This window comes from Somniosus microcephalus, chromosome 7, assembly GCF_052327205.1.
Source record: "Somniosus microcephalus isolate GS21.2 chromosome 7, FLI_Smic_1.0, whole genome shotgun sequence".
NCBI classification, from domain to species: domain Eukaryota; kingdom Metazoa; phylum Chordata; class Chondrichthyes; order Squaliformes; family Somniosidae; genus Somniosus; species Somniosus microcephalus.
Window position 1 is genome coordinate 261,244,097 of NC_140993.1, and position 15,699 is coordinate 261,259,795.

Consider the following 15,699-nt stretch of genomic DNA (forward strand, 5'->3'; position numbering starts at 1 on the left):
GCTGCAAGGGATGTAAGGGTAAAGTGGGATGTGCAGGAGTAGGTTAACAATGCAGAGTGCTGGTGATGAGAGGAGATGGGGAGCAGATTGAGGCCAATTGTGATGTTATACTCACTTTTTCTAAGCGGACCAGGTCATTGAACCTTTTTCTGCACTGCACCCCGGTTCGAGTGCACATGGATCTGGAGCTCACCTCCTGAGCAATTTGCAGCCAGACTGCTTTTGTTTGTTGTGGTGGCTTCTTCCGCCCAGAGGATGGGAAGAGTACCTCCCTGCTCCCTCTACAAGAGCATGGAGGGAGTCCTCGTCAAATCTGGGAGAGGCCTTGGCCCTTGAGTTAGTCATGGCAGCAGTTGTAACAAGGAAATCCAGCAGCAAATAATGAGAGAATGAACCAAGGCTGCATGGGCCCCTTAAAAGCTGCCGGCTCACAGACGTCAGCAGAGGCGAGTTCCAGACCCAAAACACTAATTGGCCAGGGGAGCGCACATGCAGGGACTCAACTGCCCAATTAGGGCAAAATCGCAAATTTTTACCGGCTGAAAGCGGCGGCGGGATCGAAACCTGCCGACCACCTGACCCGCGCCCAACCCGCCACCAAAGACTCCACCCCAAAAGAAAATCAAGGAGGAAAGGCATACTGGAAAGATTTGGGAGACAACACTGCCTTTTGTCCAGTGTCATTAGAATAAAGATAGTTATACGCTTTTTTAAAATGAAAGTTAAAAGATTGGAATGGTTTGTTGAAGTTGGAAATTCTCTCTCTTAAATCAACTTGAAATGAAATACATTAAAAAGACTTCTAACTAGCAGGCTCTATACACTTCAGCTGATTGTAATTTGGCTGCAACAATTGTCATTTTTTAAGTGACTAATAAATTAACTTGAAACAAGACGATATACTATTTAATGACCTACAAGATACGACTAACTTTTTAAAAAATATATATATTGTTGGACTTTTTAAGATGTGAAGTAAGCAAACATAAAAGGAGCACTGTCTTCTTAATAGTACCATTTATATCATATTACAAAAATACATCAATTTTAGTTCATCTGAATTATTAAAACAATTTTCTCTAATACATTTGTATTGAAAAATGTATTTCCACAATCCTGGCTATAAACATTTACTGACAACCTGTCCTATATTTTAATAAGTAATTTACGTCCAATTATACTGTCTCAATCTGAAAGATGTTTGTCGCAGAACTTGAGCGAGAAAAGGCTAATTTTGTTATTTTTAAAAGGGATGTCATGTTGCCAAGCTGCGTGATGATCAGGTGATGGTGTGAGGTGATACTGGCGCAACGCAATAGGAACAGGTTCACTTTTGACCTCTCTAATTCAGATTGTTCAGTAGAATGTTACCTTTTATCATTTGTTCTTAGGACATGGATGCCACTGGCGAGGGTCCATTTTATTGACCATCCCTAGTTGCCCTGAGAAGACGAGCTTTCTCTTTGAACTGCTGCAGTCCTGTGATGATGGTGCGCTCACAATGGTGCTCGGAAGGGAATGCAAGGATATTCATTCACTGAAGGAATGGCAGCGACATATGTCCAAGTCAAGATGGTGTGTGACTTGGAGGGAAATCTGGAGGTGGTGGTCTTCCCACCACATTGCTGCTCTTTTCCTTCAGATCAGAGGAGAGGGAAGTTCTGTTGGTGTAACCTTAGTGTGGTGTTGCAGTGCATCCTGCAGATCATACATCCCACAGCTACAGCGGCTAGTGGTAGAAGGGATGGATACTGAGCAACGTTCCCTCTAAGCTGCGCAGATGCGCAGCTGTCTGCTGGTCCTGCGCAGCCTGGGACCGGCTTTTCAAAATTGAAGTTTTGCGCATGTGCGAAACTTTAAATGGGCCGCGCACCCCCAAAAAATTAGGGGGAAACATTGATACAGAGTCCAGTGGCATTGGGACCAATCAAAGAGAACTGCTCTGTCCTGGATGGTGGGGAGATTCTTGTGGTTGCTATCCAGGCGACTGGTGAGTATTCCATCACACTCCTGACGAGCCTTGTAGATGGTAGAGAGGCTTTCAGGGGGAAGGGTTGAGCCACTCATCAGAGTACCCAGCCTCTGCTCTACTCATAGCCACGGTGTTGATATGGCTGGTCCAATTAAGCTTCTGATTAGTGGTGACCACCAAGAGGTTGATGGTGGGGACTCAGTGATGATTGTACTGTTGAAGATTGAGGGAGATGGCTGGGCTTTTTCGTTGAAGATGGTCACTACCTGGCACTTAGGTGGCATGAAAGTTACCTGCCACTTCTCAGCCCAAGCCTGGATGTTATCCGGGTCCTGCTGGAGGCTGTCACAGGCTGTTTCATTATCTGATGAATTATGAATGGATCTGAACACTGATATTGTCAGTGAAGAACCTCATTTTTGATTAAGATTGTTGAGCCAAAGATGCTTCCCATATTGATCTAAAGCCATCTATCTAAAATATTGTCAAGCATGTGTCTGGGACACTTTGTTTTTCCTCTGCAACAATTTTTTTAAAATAGAATGTCAGTCACTTCCTGCTCTTTTTTCTGACCTCGGGGAAGAGACTGAGATTTACAAGTAGTTGCCATGCTATAGAAAAACAATTACACTCTTGGTGATCTCAGGATATACCAAAGAGGAATCGTGCTCTAATAAACCTCAGGATGTGCCTATTTACATTCCTTAGACCATGTGATCCTATAAAAACTACAGGCCAAAAAAATACATCATTCATTAAATGGGATAATGTTCAAGTCCATATACTCTGAGCAACGCCATTGAAGGAGATCCATTTACTAAATAAATACAATGATGTAGGTGATTTATTAAAGCCATTACTCATACATAGCCATTGTTAACACCAAGTCCTGAATACAAGCCTCATTAAAATGTACTAAGACATAGACCTATTGGAATTCATTTGGTTTCTAAATGCCACAATAAGGTTTTTTAGAGGATGTAGTTTAATTGACTTGACAGATTAGTGCTTACACCATTTCTGAAAAAAAAGTCTCACTATTCTACATCTCTGCCTTAGCACAAAGGAATTAGACCGTTGACTCCTGTTACAAGAATTCCACATGAACCCTGAAGGTAAAGGGCTAAACAACATGAAGCTGCAAAAATAAATTTGAATTACAAATAGATAAAAAGGCTAGTTTACTAACACAGTGCCATCTTTCAAGAAGTAAACTACAACAAGCCTTTAACAATGCATCAAATTATTGAACTCTGAAATAATGAAGCAGAGGGTGCAACTTGTGCTATGCTGGTCCAATATTATAAACTCAGAACATTGAGGTAAAGTACTACTAACCATGGGCAGTTATAGAATTGTCCAAAAAGCATTATTTAGGCAATTTGAGAGTAACATTTTGTGCAATGTTTTATTAGGAAAATAAGAGCACTAGGAGTGAAGCTTTAGTGTGACTGTTGTCAAGGCAACAATAGATGTACTGTAATTTGAAACTATCTAAACCCACACAACCTAGCACACACTATCCCCTTTTCATTCATCAGCCTTCTTCAAACTCAGTGCTAACAGCAGCAAACCTGAATGTTCATTTGCATTTCTTCCCCTCTGAAATTGTGAAAACTATTAAACTTATTTTAAAGAGCTGAGAAAAGATGTCAGATCAAAGGATTTTACTAATAGGGATGGCACTGGCTTATGTTAAATGTACAATTACATTTATGTAAACTACATAGTAATGTTTCCACATCCATGGTGCATCTTGGAGAGCTAATGGAAGTTGACAATTCTTACTGGTACAAATGAAGATGTGATCTGTAGCCCCACCATTTGCTAGATGCAGGCAGGTGATTTGAGACAGAAATTGTTTATTATCAGCACAGAATTTTTTTTGAAGTCTGCGTAGATGTAAAGCTGAACCAGCAAAGCAGTGACTTCATCATACTTATGTGACAGGTTTTTGAGCTACTGAAAAACATGACAGCCTGCCTGCTACACCTGAGATGGGTTTAGTCAGTTATCAGCCAGTGAACTCAAAAGGGTCAGCTGAGATGCAGTGGATGCAGTGAAACAAATAGCTAAACTGGGAAGACAAGAAAGGCAGAGAAAGTAATTAAATCTTATTTTTACTATTGAAGGACCCTTTTCAGCTTTTAAAATAAAACCACAAGCTTTTCTGTCACACAACCTCTGCAAAAGAACTTTCTGGGAGTTTCTTATATTGGATTTTATAAAAGTAGAAAAAAGACACCAAAATGATTTCATATCCTGACTTTAAAAAAAATAAAATTAATTTAAATTCAATAATGCCACTACTGTAGTTAAGAGAAATGTCTACTAATTACAGTAACGTGCTTTCAGTTTTCAACAGTGACAACATTCAGATCGTCATGGCTCGTCATTGTCAGTTACCTATTAGCATATTGCAATGCTATATATTGTGGCGGAGCCACTAAGGGACTCCAATCAATTGTATATAATTCCCTTTAATAATATGTTGGCTACAGCCTGAGTCTGTATCTTTGTTTTCACTGTTTACATGTACAGAGCGCAATCACTTTAATAGCGCGGGTAAATACGATGACATCACGCCGTTCATCACGTGATCCCCCACCGACGGGAAAAACGTGATGACGTCATGACGTCAGCCACGGGACCGCCCTAGCAGTCCTCGTGGAGCCTCCGAACTGACTAGACCTATATTCGATGTTCTCCTGTAGTTATCCGTTAAACTCTGTTACTTTTCATTAAACCTCGTTTATTTGATCGCCTGAGTGGACCTCAGTCTTTTGGATAGGAACTAGACATTCCTACATTGGTGACCCTGACTTTTGCGAACGGTTTTCGCAGAAGTTACTGAACATGGAATCGAACGCCGTTGCTTTGAAGCTACCACAGTTCTGGGAGCAACAGCCAGCCATGTGGTTCATCCAGGCTGAAGCCCAGTTCGCAATCAGGAACGTCGTTGTGGATCAGACCCGTTACTATCACATGGTCTCCGCCCTCGACAGCGCCACAGCCTCGCAGATCGTCAGCCTGCTTGGTAATCCACCAGAAGATTGCAAGTATGATACGATAAAGGCGCGGTTGTTACAGGTCTTCGGGCTCATGAAGTCGGAGCGCGCCCGCCGGCTGCTCAATATGCCCGGCCTCGGGGACTCCAAGCCGTCCGATCTCATGAGCCAAATGCTCACTCTCCTGGGCTCCGAACTGGAATGCTTCCTCTTCAGGGAGCTATTCCTTAGCCAGCTACCAGAGCAAGTTCAGGCTGCCCTAGCCAGGTCGGAAGTCACCGACTGTGCAGAGCTGGCTGCCGATGCGGACAAGATCGTCGCGGTGACACAGCAGTACTGCGCTGCCATGAGGCGCCCATCTCCCACAGACGCTGCTCCAGCCCCTCAACCTGCGGGGTTGTGCTTCTACCATGCCCATTTTGGTGCGAAAGCAAGATGCTGCCGCCCTCCCTGCAGCTTTTCGCTCAAAAAAAAAGCAGCCACCCTGTCAAAAGAGGACCGGTTATAATGAGCACCCCGCGGCTGCGATGGCAATCGGTAATTCGGGAAAACTCTTCATCAACGACTCCCTATCTGGTCGACGTTTCCTTTGCGACACCGGGGCGCAGTGTAGCATCCTACCCGCGTCAGATCTTGATCTACAAGTTGGGGGGCACGGCCCCTCCCTCCAGGCGGCTAATGGCGGGGCCACTCGGACCTTCGGAAGCCGGCGGGTCCAGGTGTGCTTCGGCGGCCAGCGGTTTTGCTGGGATTTCATCACGGCCAAAGTCTCTCAAGACATTTTCGGGCGGATTTTTTGTGCGCCAACGGCCTCCTGGTGGATGTACGGCACCACCGGTTGATCAATGCGGCCACTTTTCACTCCATCCTGTGCTACCGCGGTAACACCGTGGCGCGCACTGTCTCCTGCGCGTCCCCACCTCCGGATGACTTCACTCGCCTCTTCGGAGATTTCCCAGACCTGACCAGACCCACTTTCTCTTCCATGGCCACGAAACATGGTGTCGAACACCACATCACCACTACTGGCTCCCCGGTCTACGCACGGGCCCGGCACCTCGAATCTGGCAAGCTCGCGGCTGCGAAAGCGGAGTTCGACACGATGGAGCGGCTAGGGATTATTCGCCGGTTGAATAGTCCCTGGTCTTCACCTCTCCACATTGTTCCGAAACTTGGCGGCGGATGGCGGCCTTGCGGCGACTACCGACGCCTGAACGACGCCACTACTCCTGATCGGTACCCGATCCCTCATATTCAGGATTTCTCTGCACATTTGGCGGGAAATACCATTTTTTCAAAAGTCGACCTTGTCCGTGGCTACCACCAGGTCCCCATACACCCGCAAGACGTCCCGAAAACTGCAGTCATCACCCCATTCGGCCTGTTTGAATTTCTGTGGATGCCGTTTGGATTGAAGAACGCTGCACAGGCTTTCCAGCGCTTCATGGACTCCGTGCTTCGGGACCTCAAGTTTCTATTCGTCTACCTCGACGACATCCTCATCGCCAGCCCTAATAAAGAGGAGCACATCTGCCATTTGCGCACCCTCTTTAGACGCCTCAGTCAACACGGCTTGATCGTCAACCCGGCCAAGTGCCAGTTCGGCCTGCAGCAGATTGATTTTTTAGGCCATCGCATCACATCAGACGGCGCAATTCTCCTGCAAACGAAGGTGGAGGCAGTTACTTCATTCCCGCACCAGCAGTCCGTCAAGGCCCTGCAGGAGTTCCTCGGGATAGTAAATTTTTATCACCGGTTCGTCCCTAATGCAGCCCTGCTCATGCAGCCCCTGTACGAAGCCCTCAAGGGCAAGTCCGGCAAGGATCCGATCAGCTGGACGGTCGACATGGACCGGGCGTTCATCGACACAAAAGGCGTTTTAGCCAACGCAACCATGCTGGCACACCCGCTGCCAGGTGCCACCATCGCCCTTACCACCAACGCGTCAGACTACACCATCGGCGCAGTGCAGAAACAGTGGGTGCATGGGACGTGGCAACCGCTGGCATTTTTCAGCCGTCAACTGCGGCGAAACGAACGAAAGTACAGCACGATCGACCGGGAGTTGCTGGCCCTTTTTCTGGCCATCCGCCATTTCCGGTTCTTGCTAGAGGGACGTCCGTTCACGGCTTTTGTGGACCATAAGCCACTAATGTTCGCTATGGCCAAGACCGCCGAACCGTGGTCAGCTCGGCAGCAACGTCAGTTGACGTTTATCTCAGAATTCACCACTGACATTCAGCATGTGTCCGGTAAGGACAACCTGGTGGCGGATTGCCTCTCCCGCGCAACCGTTCATGCAGTCCAGCTCGGCATCGACTATGCCCTCATGGCTGCGGATCAAGCCTTGGATCCGGAGGTCCAATCTTACAGAACCAACACCTCTAGCCTCCAAGCGGCCGACGTCAAATTCCATGCCGCGGGCACTATGCTACTCTGCGACGTCCCGCGCCCTATCGTCCCGGTCGCCGAAAAGTTTTTGACGCCATCCATGGGTTGTCGCACCCTGGCATGAAGGCCTCGCAACGGTTGATGTCGTCCAAATTCGTGTGGCGGGGCATGCACATGGATGTTCGCGACTGGGCCAACACCTGCGTGGTCTGCCAAAAGGCCAAGGTGCAGCGCCACGTCAAGGCTCCATTGGCCACTTTCGCCGTTCCGGAACGTAGGTTTAATCATGTGCATGTGGACCTGGTGGGGCCACTTCCGCCTTCGCACGGGTTTACTCATCTTCTTACAATGGTGGACCGCACCACTCGATGGCCGGAGGCGGTTCCTCTGTCTTCCACCACTTCCGCAGACGTCGCCAGGGCATTCATCTCCTCTTGGGTCGCCCGCTTCGGGGTACCGGCGCACATCTCGTCCGATCGTGGGCCGCAGTTTTCTTCGGAGCTCTGTAACGCTGTGGCTCGGGCTCGGCGTCAAGCTACATCGCACCACCGCCTACCATCCACAGGCGAACGGCCTGTGTGAACGATTCCACAGGTCGCTCAAAGCCGCACTGCGAGCCAGCCTTCAAGGCGCGGGCTGGGTGGACAGGCGTCCATGGGTCCTTTTGGGTCTTCGTACGGCACCTAAAGATCTTCAATCGTCCTCGGCGGAGCTCGTATATGGCCAGCCGCTACGCGTACCAGGGGATTTCCTTCCGTCTCCAACAGAGCCATGGTCCGCGTCCCGGCAGCTCATCAGCCACCAGGAGGCAGCCAGAAGTTTCGCTCCAGTGCCTACATCGCATCACGGCTTGCAGAGCTCCCACGTCCCAGCTGAGCTGAAGAACGCCGGCTATGTGTTTATCCGCCACGACGCTCATCGGGACCCGCTCAAACCCCCTTACACTGGTCCTTTTCGGGTGATAGAACCGGGAGACAAATCTTTTTCGGTCGATGTCGGTGGTAAACCGAACCACATTTCGGTTGACCGGTTGAAGCCGGCTCACTTGGACCTTGACCGCCCAGTTGAGATCGCACAACCGCCGAAACGTGGCCGACCGCCCACAGTCGCCGTGCCAGATCAAACGCAACCACCCGCCAGCTCGCCCGCCGTCCATCAGCTTCCACTTCAAGGCTACAGAAGTCGATCTGACAGGCTTGTCAGGCCTCCTCGCCGTTTTACTTTTGCTATTAAAGACAATTCTGGGGGGGCGCATGTGGCGGAGCCACTAAGGGACTCCAATCAATTGTATATAATTCCCTTTAATAATATGTTGGCTACAGCCTGAGTCTGTATCTTTGTTTTCACTGTTTACATGTACCGAGTGCGATCACTTTAATAGCGCGGGTAAACACGATGACATCACGCCATTCATCACGTGATCCCCCACCGGCGGGAAAAACGTGATGACATCATGACTTCAGCCACGGGACCGCCCTAGCAGTCCTCGTGGAGCCTCCGTTAAACTCTGTTACTTTTCATTAAACCTCGTTTATTTGATCGCCTGAGTGGACCTCAGTCTTTTGGATAGGAACTAGACATTCCTACAATATAATAAAAACATTGCAGACAAATGTTTCCGAAAGGCTAAGTACAGAGCTGACCACAGCCCAGCAAGCATTTTTAAAAAGTGGGGGAGGGGAGAAGAATGTTATTGTCTTTGGACTCCCTTATTCAGAATACCAAAAAAATCTACAAACTGAGACTCAGAAATATTGCGAGTTGCAGAGAGGAGAAACAGAACAAGTTTATTAAGAGGGGGTGGAGAATTAACTCCAAGTCTTGCGCTATTTTATCCAAAGATAAACAGCGGAGAATGTGTTTACAGAGTTGTGTTGGATGGCCACAAATATAAAAAAGAAAACCCATTCGTTAGAACTCAGGTTTCCAGATTTTGCAAAAGCAATGACATCAACACCCTGACCCTTTTCGAGCTTCACTAAATTCACACAAATCATCCCATTTCAGCAGGAAGTATTAGTCACCAAACAGCATGTAGATGATCAAACAAATGTATCAGCCTTCTTTAGAAAACAGGGAAATGTTTAAAAAGTTGAAGGTGTTACATTCATTAAGAAACAAAATTACTTTTGCAAGAGTAGTTAATTACAGTTTAAAAAATACACTGTAGGCGAGGAAAGAGGAAAGGGCAGGTCTCTCAACCTTGTATCTTGCTTTGGTTTCATTCCATCGGCTGCACCCTCAAAAACCCCCAACCAGATATAAACACACACAGTAACCCCCATTTTTATTGCTTACAATTTTTGACTGCTTGTCACTACAACATTTGTTTTCAGTAGAAATGCTTGATAATTGCTAAGGATATCCAAAAACAGTAAATATGGAGTTTATAGATTATAAAACATGTCACAAGCAAATAATGGGATGTCTTGCAGTTGCTCGCAACCAGAAAGCTATACATTTGTTCCAGTTAGAACTTGAACTAAGCCCTCAATTCACACCATACAGCTACAAATTCATGTTGTGAATGAAAAGCCAATTTGTAATAAAATTCTTAGTGTAAACATTTACAGTGATTTGACAAAAAACTCATAGTAGAATATAATGTGTATAAAACCAAGATAAATAATACATCCAAATTTAATCCAGGTTTTCTAAAGTGAAGGAAAACCCAGCACGAATTTAATTGGTAATCCAATACCTCCTGGCACATGAATTGATTAGGGGACAGCAAACAGTGTAAACACTAGATGGGTACATTAAGCGCAGATCATCCTAATCAGAGGTAAATGCATGCTTGCAGATGTAGATACAGTAGTTACATGTAACACACCAGAAAATCCCAAATGAAATATTCACATACATTTGTTCATAACTAGACACTGGAGCAGCAAAAATGCTATTTTTTTTTAAACTAAAATTAAATTTTTGTGTAACATATTTAATATTTAGAACATTTTAGTTCCCCATGTCACAAAATGTGCATTTTGTCCAGATATTATAAAATATATTTTAGCTACATTTGGGCCTATTGTGACCAGCACAAATATTCCTACTGCTAAACACCAGATTTTGCTGTAGTTCATCATTATAAACAAGACTAGAAAGAGAAAATGTTATTTAAACTTGGATTTAAGTAACCTTCGATTCCCCCCCCCCCCAGGTTAGAACTCCCCTGGATCACCTTATCACCCATAGGAACTCCCCCGGATCACCTTATCACCCATAGGGTTAGTCATCATCTTTTAAAATCAAAAAAGTAGATATGGAAAAAACATAGCAGCATGTCCAGGTTCTTTGTGTGGGTCTTAATGTTATACCTGTCCTCATCGACCACTTATTTAAAACCTTTTAATTTCAATTAATATCCTTCATTCAGTCTCTTAGCAAAAGGGATCGTCTAGTTAAAACATATGGAAATGCATTCCAGCCCCAAAGCTTTAGCAGCATATTTAATGAAGGATCCTCACTTTCAACATCAGCGCTAAATGCTTACTTTTTAAAATATAAATGTTTAATTTAACACAGCTGAAAATAGCCATCCTGTCAGCCTTTGCACTCATCCATGTCCAGGTATAAAGATAGTGTAGTCATCAATATATTTCATCCATCCTTGTGTAACAACAGAGTAACTGAGGCTGGGAGATATGCAACTGTTGCTCCCCATGCTGGTTCAGTTCCAAGGTGACAGGCCTCTTGCAAACTCAACCAAGGATCACAACATATTTTTTTAATTATTTTTTTTGTTTAAAAACATACAGTACTTTTTCTTGAAAGCAGCAGAATTTAATTTTGGCAGAACTACACCTTAAAATGGCCAAGAAAACACTGTAAATTCAAAATTGATATATTTACACTCAATGCACCCTGCACTTGAGTTGAAGTGCACTGCCAAAACATGGGGTGGTAGAGAAGCTCCATAAAGACCTGCTCTGCAGATGGGGGCAGTGAACTGGTACAAATTTTTATTCTGCATAATCAACATGACATGATCTTACAATATTTTGTTCTATTCTACTGTTCATTATTTATGTTTTGTGTAACTATTGTTGTATAACATAATTTTGAGTTGCTAAAAGCTTGTGACCAAGCAAGCAGGATAAAGCAATATTACTATAGGGTTCATATAGTCCATATGGTTTGGAAATTATTTTTACATATTCAGAAAACAACAATCTCACTGTTATTATGAAGACCCATTGTTTTCATAAAGGACTCAGTATTTTCTGAACTGTTTGTGCGCCCACTCTTGAAAATAAATACCTTTCTCTCTGTTTTAGTGTTCTCTAAAACCAATCTTGTAAAACACGGCGATTGGTATCTCAAAAACTGCTCAGTTCTCTGAGCAGAACCATGCCAAAGGCCCCGCAACAAGCTTTAAAGACACTAGATCTCATGTTCAGTAACCCATATATACTTGTACATTTTAGGATTCAATGGTAATGGTTTCAGAAAAGCCCCCTGTGTTACATAGGTGACTTGACTATTGCAAACATGTGAACATATGATATGGGCGAGAAAAGACAATATGACTACAATCAGATCTTTAAACATGGAACTTAATCTCATTTACTGAACTCAACCGTAATTGTCTTGATCTTTACGGTAATGCTGAGGTAAATAAGTGAGAATGAAAGTACTGGTTTTGATTTTTGGGAGGGTATGGAGGAAGGGAGGGTTTTTAGATGCCACCCAATAAGTAGTTAAAGGAGGGGTGAGGCGCTGTCTCTTTAAACTGAAGTTTGGGGAATTTAAATCCCAGGCAAGAAGCAAACAAAAGCCAAACGGGAACTAACTGCTCCGACCCCCCGCACATCTTTTGAAGTTTCCGTCTCCTTTCAAAGCCAGGTGGGACTTGCGCCAAAAAAAAGACCGGACACCCCAACTCAAATCGTTGACCAATCGAGGCCTTCGATTTCATTTCCAGATTAGATTAAGATTATTTATTTAAAACCAAAAAAAAAACAAGATCAGGCCGCAGCAAACGGCCTCCATCTCCGAATCCGAGTGCAAGGAACAGCAGCAGCATCATCATTCCCCCCACCCACACACCACCCCGCCATCCCCAGTCCGACCAAGATCGCGCATTTCCTGCTCACAATACGGTAAACAGGCATCGGCACCATTTGCATATCTCCAAAACACACACACACACATACAGCCTTACACTTTCTTCACAAATAAATCGCCGACTGACAATCCTTTCAAACAACCGAAATGATCTGAGAGGGGGAGGTAAAAAAAAAACACTTTTTAAAACAACATCTGACAACGGTATCGCCCGTGTCGAGATCGGAGCCGTGGACGCCATGTTTCGCCCTACTTACGACATGGGCAATCGGAGACATGTTTTAAGTTGATTTTATTGCTCACTCGCTGTGTGTGTGTTGTGTGTGTGTGTGCGGTGCGGTACGCGAGCTCGATCTGAAGAGGATCATGATGTGTGTTTTTTTCCTCTCTCAGGGAGGAGGGGAGGGGAGATGAGATGAGGGGAGGAGGGGGGGTTAAAGTTTCTTACCTGGTCTGCTGTGGGATCCTGAGGCGAGAGAACGCGTCGCCGTGTAACTCTTTCTTGACTACAATGAATCGAACGCGAAAATGCAGCAAAATCGGAAAAAGAGGCAGAAGAAAGCCTCGGACGGGGGGGAGATACGCCGAAGCACATGATCGCGAACGTCAGCAGCACTATTTGCATACGATACGAGAAGCCTCTTTCAACGACTTTTTTCTTGTCTGGGAGAATTTGTTCTGATTTTGGTCCCCCCCCTCTCTTCTCTCTCTCGCGAAGTTGTTGTGAAGCGAAGGCGATCCTGATGAACCTTGGTCCAAAAGCTGGGATCTGTCTTTCTCTCCCTCTTGAGAGTGAACTGTTGATACTGACCACGTGTCCTTAATACTGCTGGCGGTGTTTAAAAATATAACAGATTTCAACAAGCTTCACAACCAGCAACAGTTACATCACTTCTTATTCCTTGAAAATTTTATTCTCCGATCGATGGCCTAAAATAAGATAGTACTTTCAATGGCATGTTTGCATTTAATTCACCTGTAATTGCATTTTTTATCCATTTCACATCTACACATCAGATTTTTTAATATTTTGAAATAAATACCTATGTGTGTGTGTGTGTGTGTATATAATAATACAATAATCACAGTACGGGTGCAATAATAATTTTGATGCAACTAAATGTGTTAAAATGTTTTGTTAATCCTATCGGGGTATAGTTTGGTTTATCGAGTTATGCTATTTCCACTCCCCTCCCAGGTTTTGAACTAGCACTTATACTGTGAAAAATAAGATGTTTCATTCAGATTTAAAATGCAGCTGAATTGGAAAAGCCAAGTATTTGACATTTATAGCAAGTTTAATATCTGTGTGGTTTAAAACATATTAATGAGACCGTTAAATTTATTTCCCCTGGATGTGGCGGTCAGACGGATGTTTTTATCTGCTTCAACATAAATAAAGGAAAACACCTGAAGATGTACTAACGTTTCCTATAGAATTCCAGTGACTAATTTGTGCCCGATGGGTGAACTTACCAGTTCACTGAACTCCAAAAGCGAAGTGGCCTTTTATTCCTGCAGCTCTTCCTCACGTGCTTATTGAATCTGACATCAAGGCTTTCCGATGAAAGATTGGAGTGAGATCTACAGCCGGGGAAAGCCCTGTAGTTAGAACAAACACACAGGGGATTCCGTATGACGGAGAGGAAATGACACACATCAACTCCAAACAGCAGGCGTGCTGCCCCAAACGGTTTCATAGTGACACCCGCTGATCTTCTGTATCTGGTCAAGAGCACGGCACAATGAAAACATTTAAAGGGACATGATCTTTATTTTGGTAATCCAGTCTGTGTTAGAAATGTGCCCTTAGAAACTACTTAGACATACACACCATTCAGTACATTAACGATGTAGCATAATCTTGGTATATTTTTCGGTTGCGTTTCAAAACGCTGCAACCAAACCTGGGTGGAAATGTTTTACCGCATTCAATGGATTTCACAAAGCAAAGACAGTACGGCGTGAACAATTTTTTATGGGCGAAATAACAGTGATAATGTAACCTACTTTTCACAAGCCAGGTGAACCTTTTGCCAAGGGATTCGTTTTTATTCCCCCACCCTTTTATTCTGCAATTTCCCCATTGCTGGTGTTGACCTCTTGCTGTGGTATGACTCCACTGGTGCTGGTCGCCCTCTAGTATCTTGCCCAAGTTGCCATTCATGACTGAATATTTGCAAACTATTTTATCATGGGGGGGGGGGGGGTGGTGAAAGACAGCACAACAGTCGATTGCAACCAACAACTTGCATTTATATATCACCTTTAATGTAGTATAACGTCCCAAGGCGCTTCACAGGGGCATTAGCAAACAAAAAGTTGACACCGAGCCATATAAGGAGATATGATGGGACCAAAAGCTTGGTCAAAGAGGTAGGTTTTAAGGAGTGTCTTAAAAGTAGAGAGGTGGAGAGGGTTAGGGAGTAAATTCCAGAACTTAGAGCCTAGACAACTGAAGGCATGGCCACCAATGGAGAGGCGGAGGAATTCGGGGATGCACAAGAGGCCAGAATTGGAGGAACGCAGAGTTCTCGTAGGGCTGAAGGAGGTTACAGAGATAGGGACAGGCGAGGCCATGGAGGGATTTGAACACAGGGATGAGAATTTTAAAATCGAGATGTTGCTGGACTGGGAGCCAATGAGGCCAGCAAGCACAGGGGTGATGGGTGAACGGGACTCGGTGCGAGCTGGGATATGGATAGCAGATTTTTATATGAGCTCAGCTTTATGGAGTGGAAGATGGGAGGCCGGGCAGGAAAGCGTTGGAATAGTATAGTCTAGGTAACAAAAGCATGGATGAGGGTTTCTGCAGCAGATGGGCTGAGGCAGGGGTGGAGATGGGTGATGTTACGGAGGTGGAAGTAGGCGGTCTTGGTGATGGAGTGGATATGAATCCTCACCGATGTCCCCACATGAGCACTGCCAACAGAGGTCACTGTGTGCTAATTTAGAGTGGGAACTCTGGATGATTTCCCCCCAAACCAGGGATGCTGAAACCAATCCTGGCATCTTGCAGAAGATAAGGTAACTCAGCACAAACCAGATCAAACATATAAGAACATAAGAATTAGCAGGAGTAGGCCATATGGCCCCTTGGGCCTGCTCCGCCATTCAATAAGATCATGGCTGAACTTCAACCTCAGTTAAACTTTCCTGCCCAATCCCCAAATCCCTTGATTCCCCTAGAGTCCAAAAATCTATCTATCTCAGTCTTGAATATACTCAACGATTGAGCATCCACAGCCCTTTGGGGTA

General features: G+C 45.0%; 1 protein-coding gene across 1 annotated transcript in view; it reads right to left on the reverse strand.

Annotated features, from left to right (window-relative positions):
- zhx2a (zinc fingers and homeoboxes 2a) overlaps positions 1–13,256 on the reverse strand; it is a 114,925-nt gene extending 101,669 nt beyond the window's left edge. The window contains exon 1 of the mRNA XM_085993683.1: positions 12,890–13,256. The gene's annotated coding sequence lies outside the window, so the exon portion shown is untranslated. The remainder of the gene's footprint in view (positions 1–12,889) is intronic.
- Positions 13,257–15,699: the final 2,443 nt, after the last annotated feature.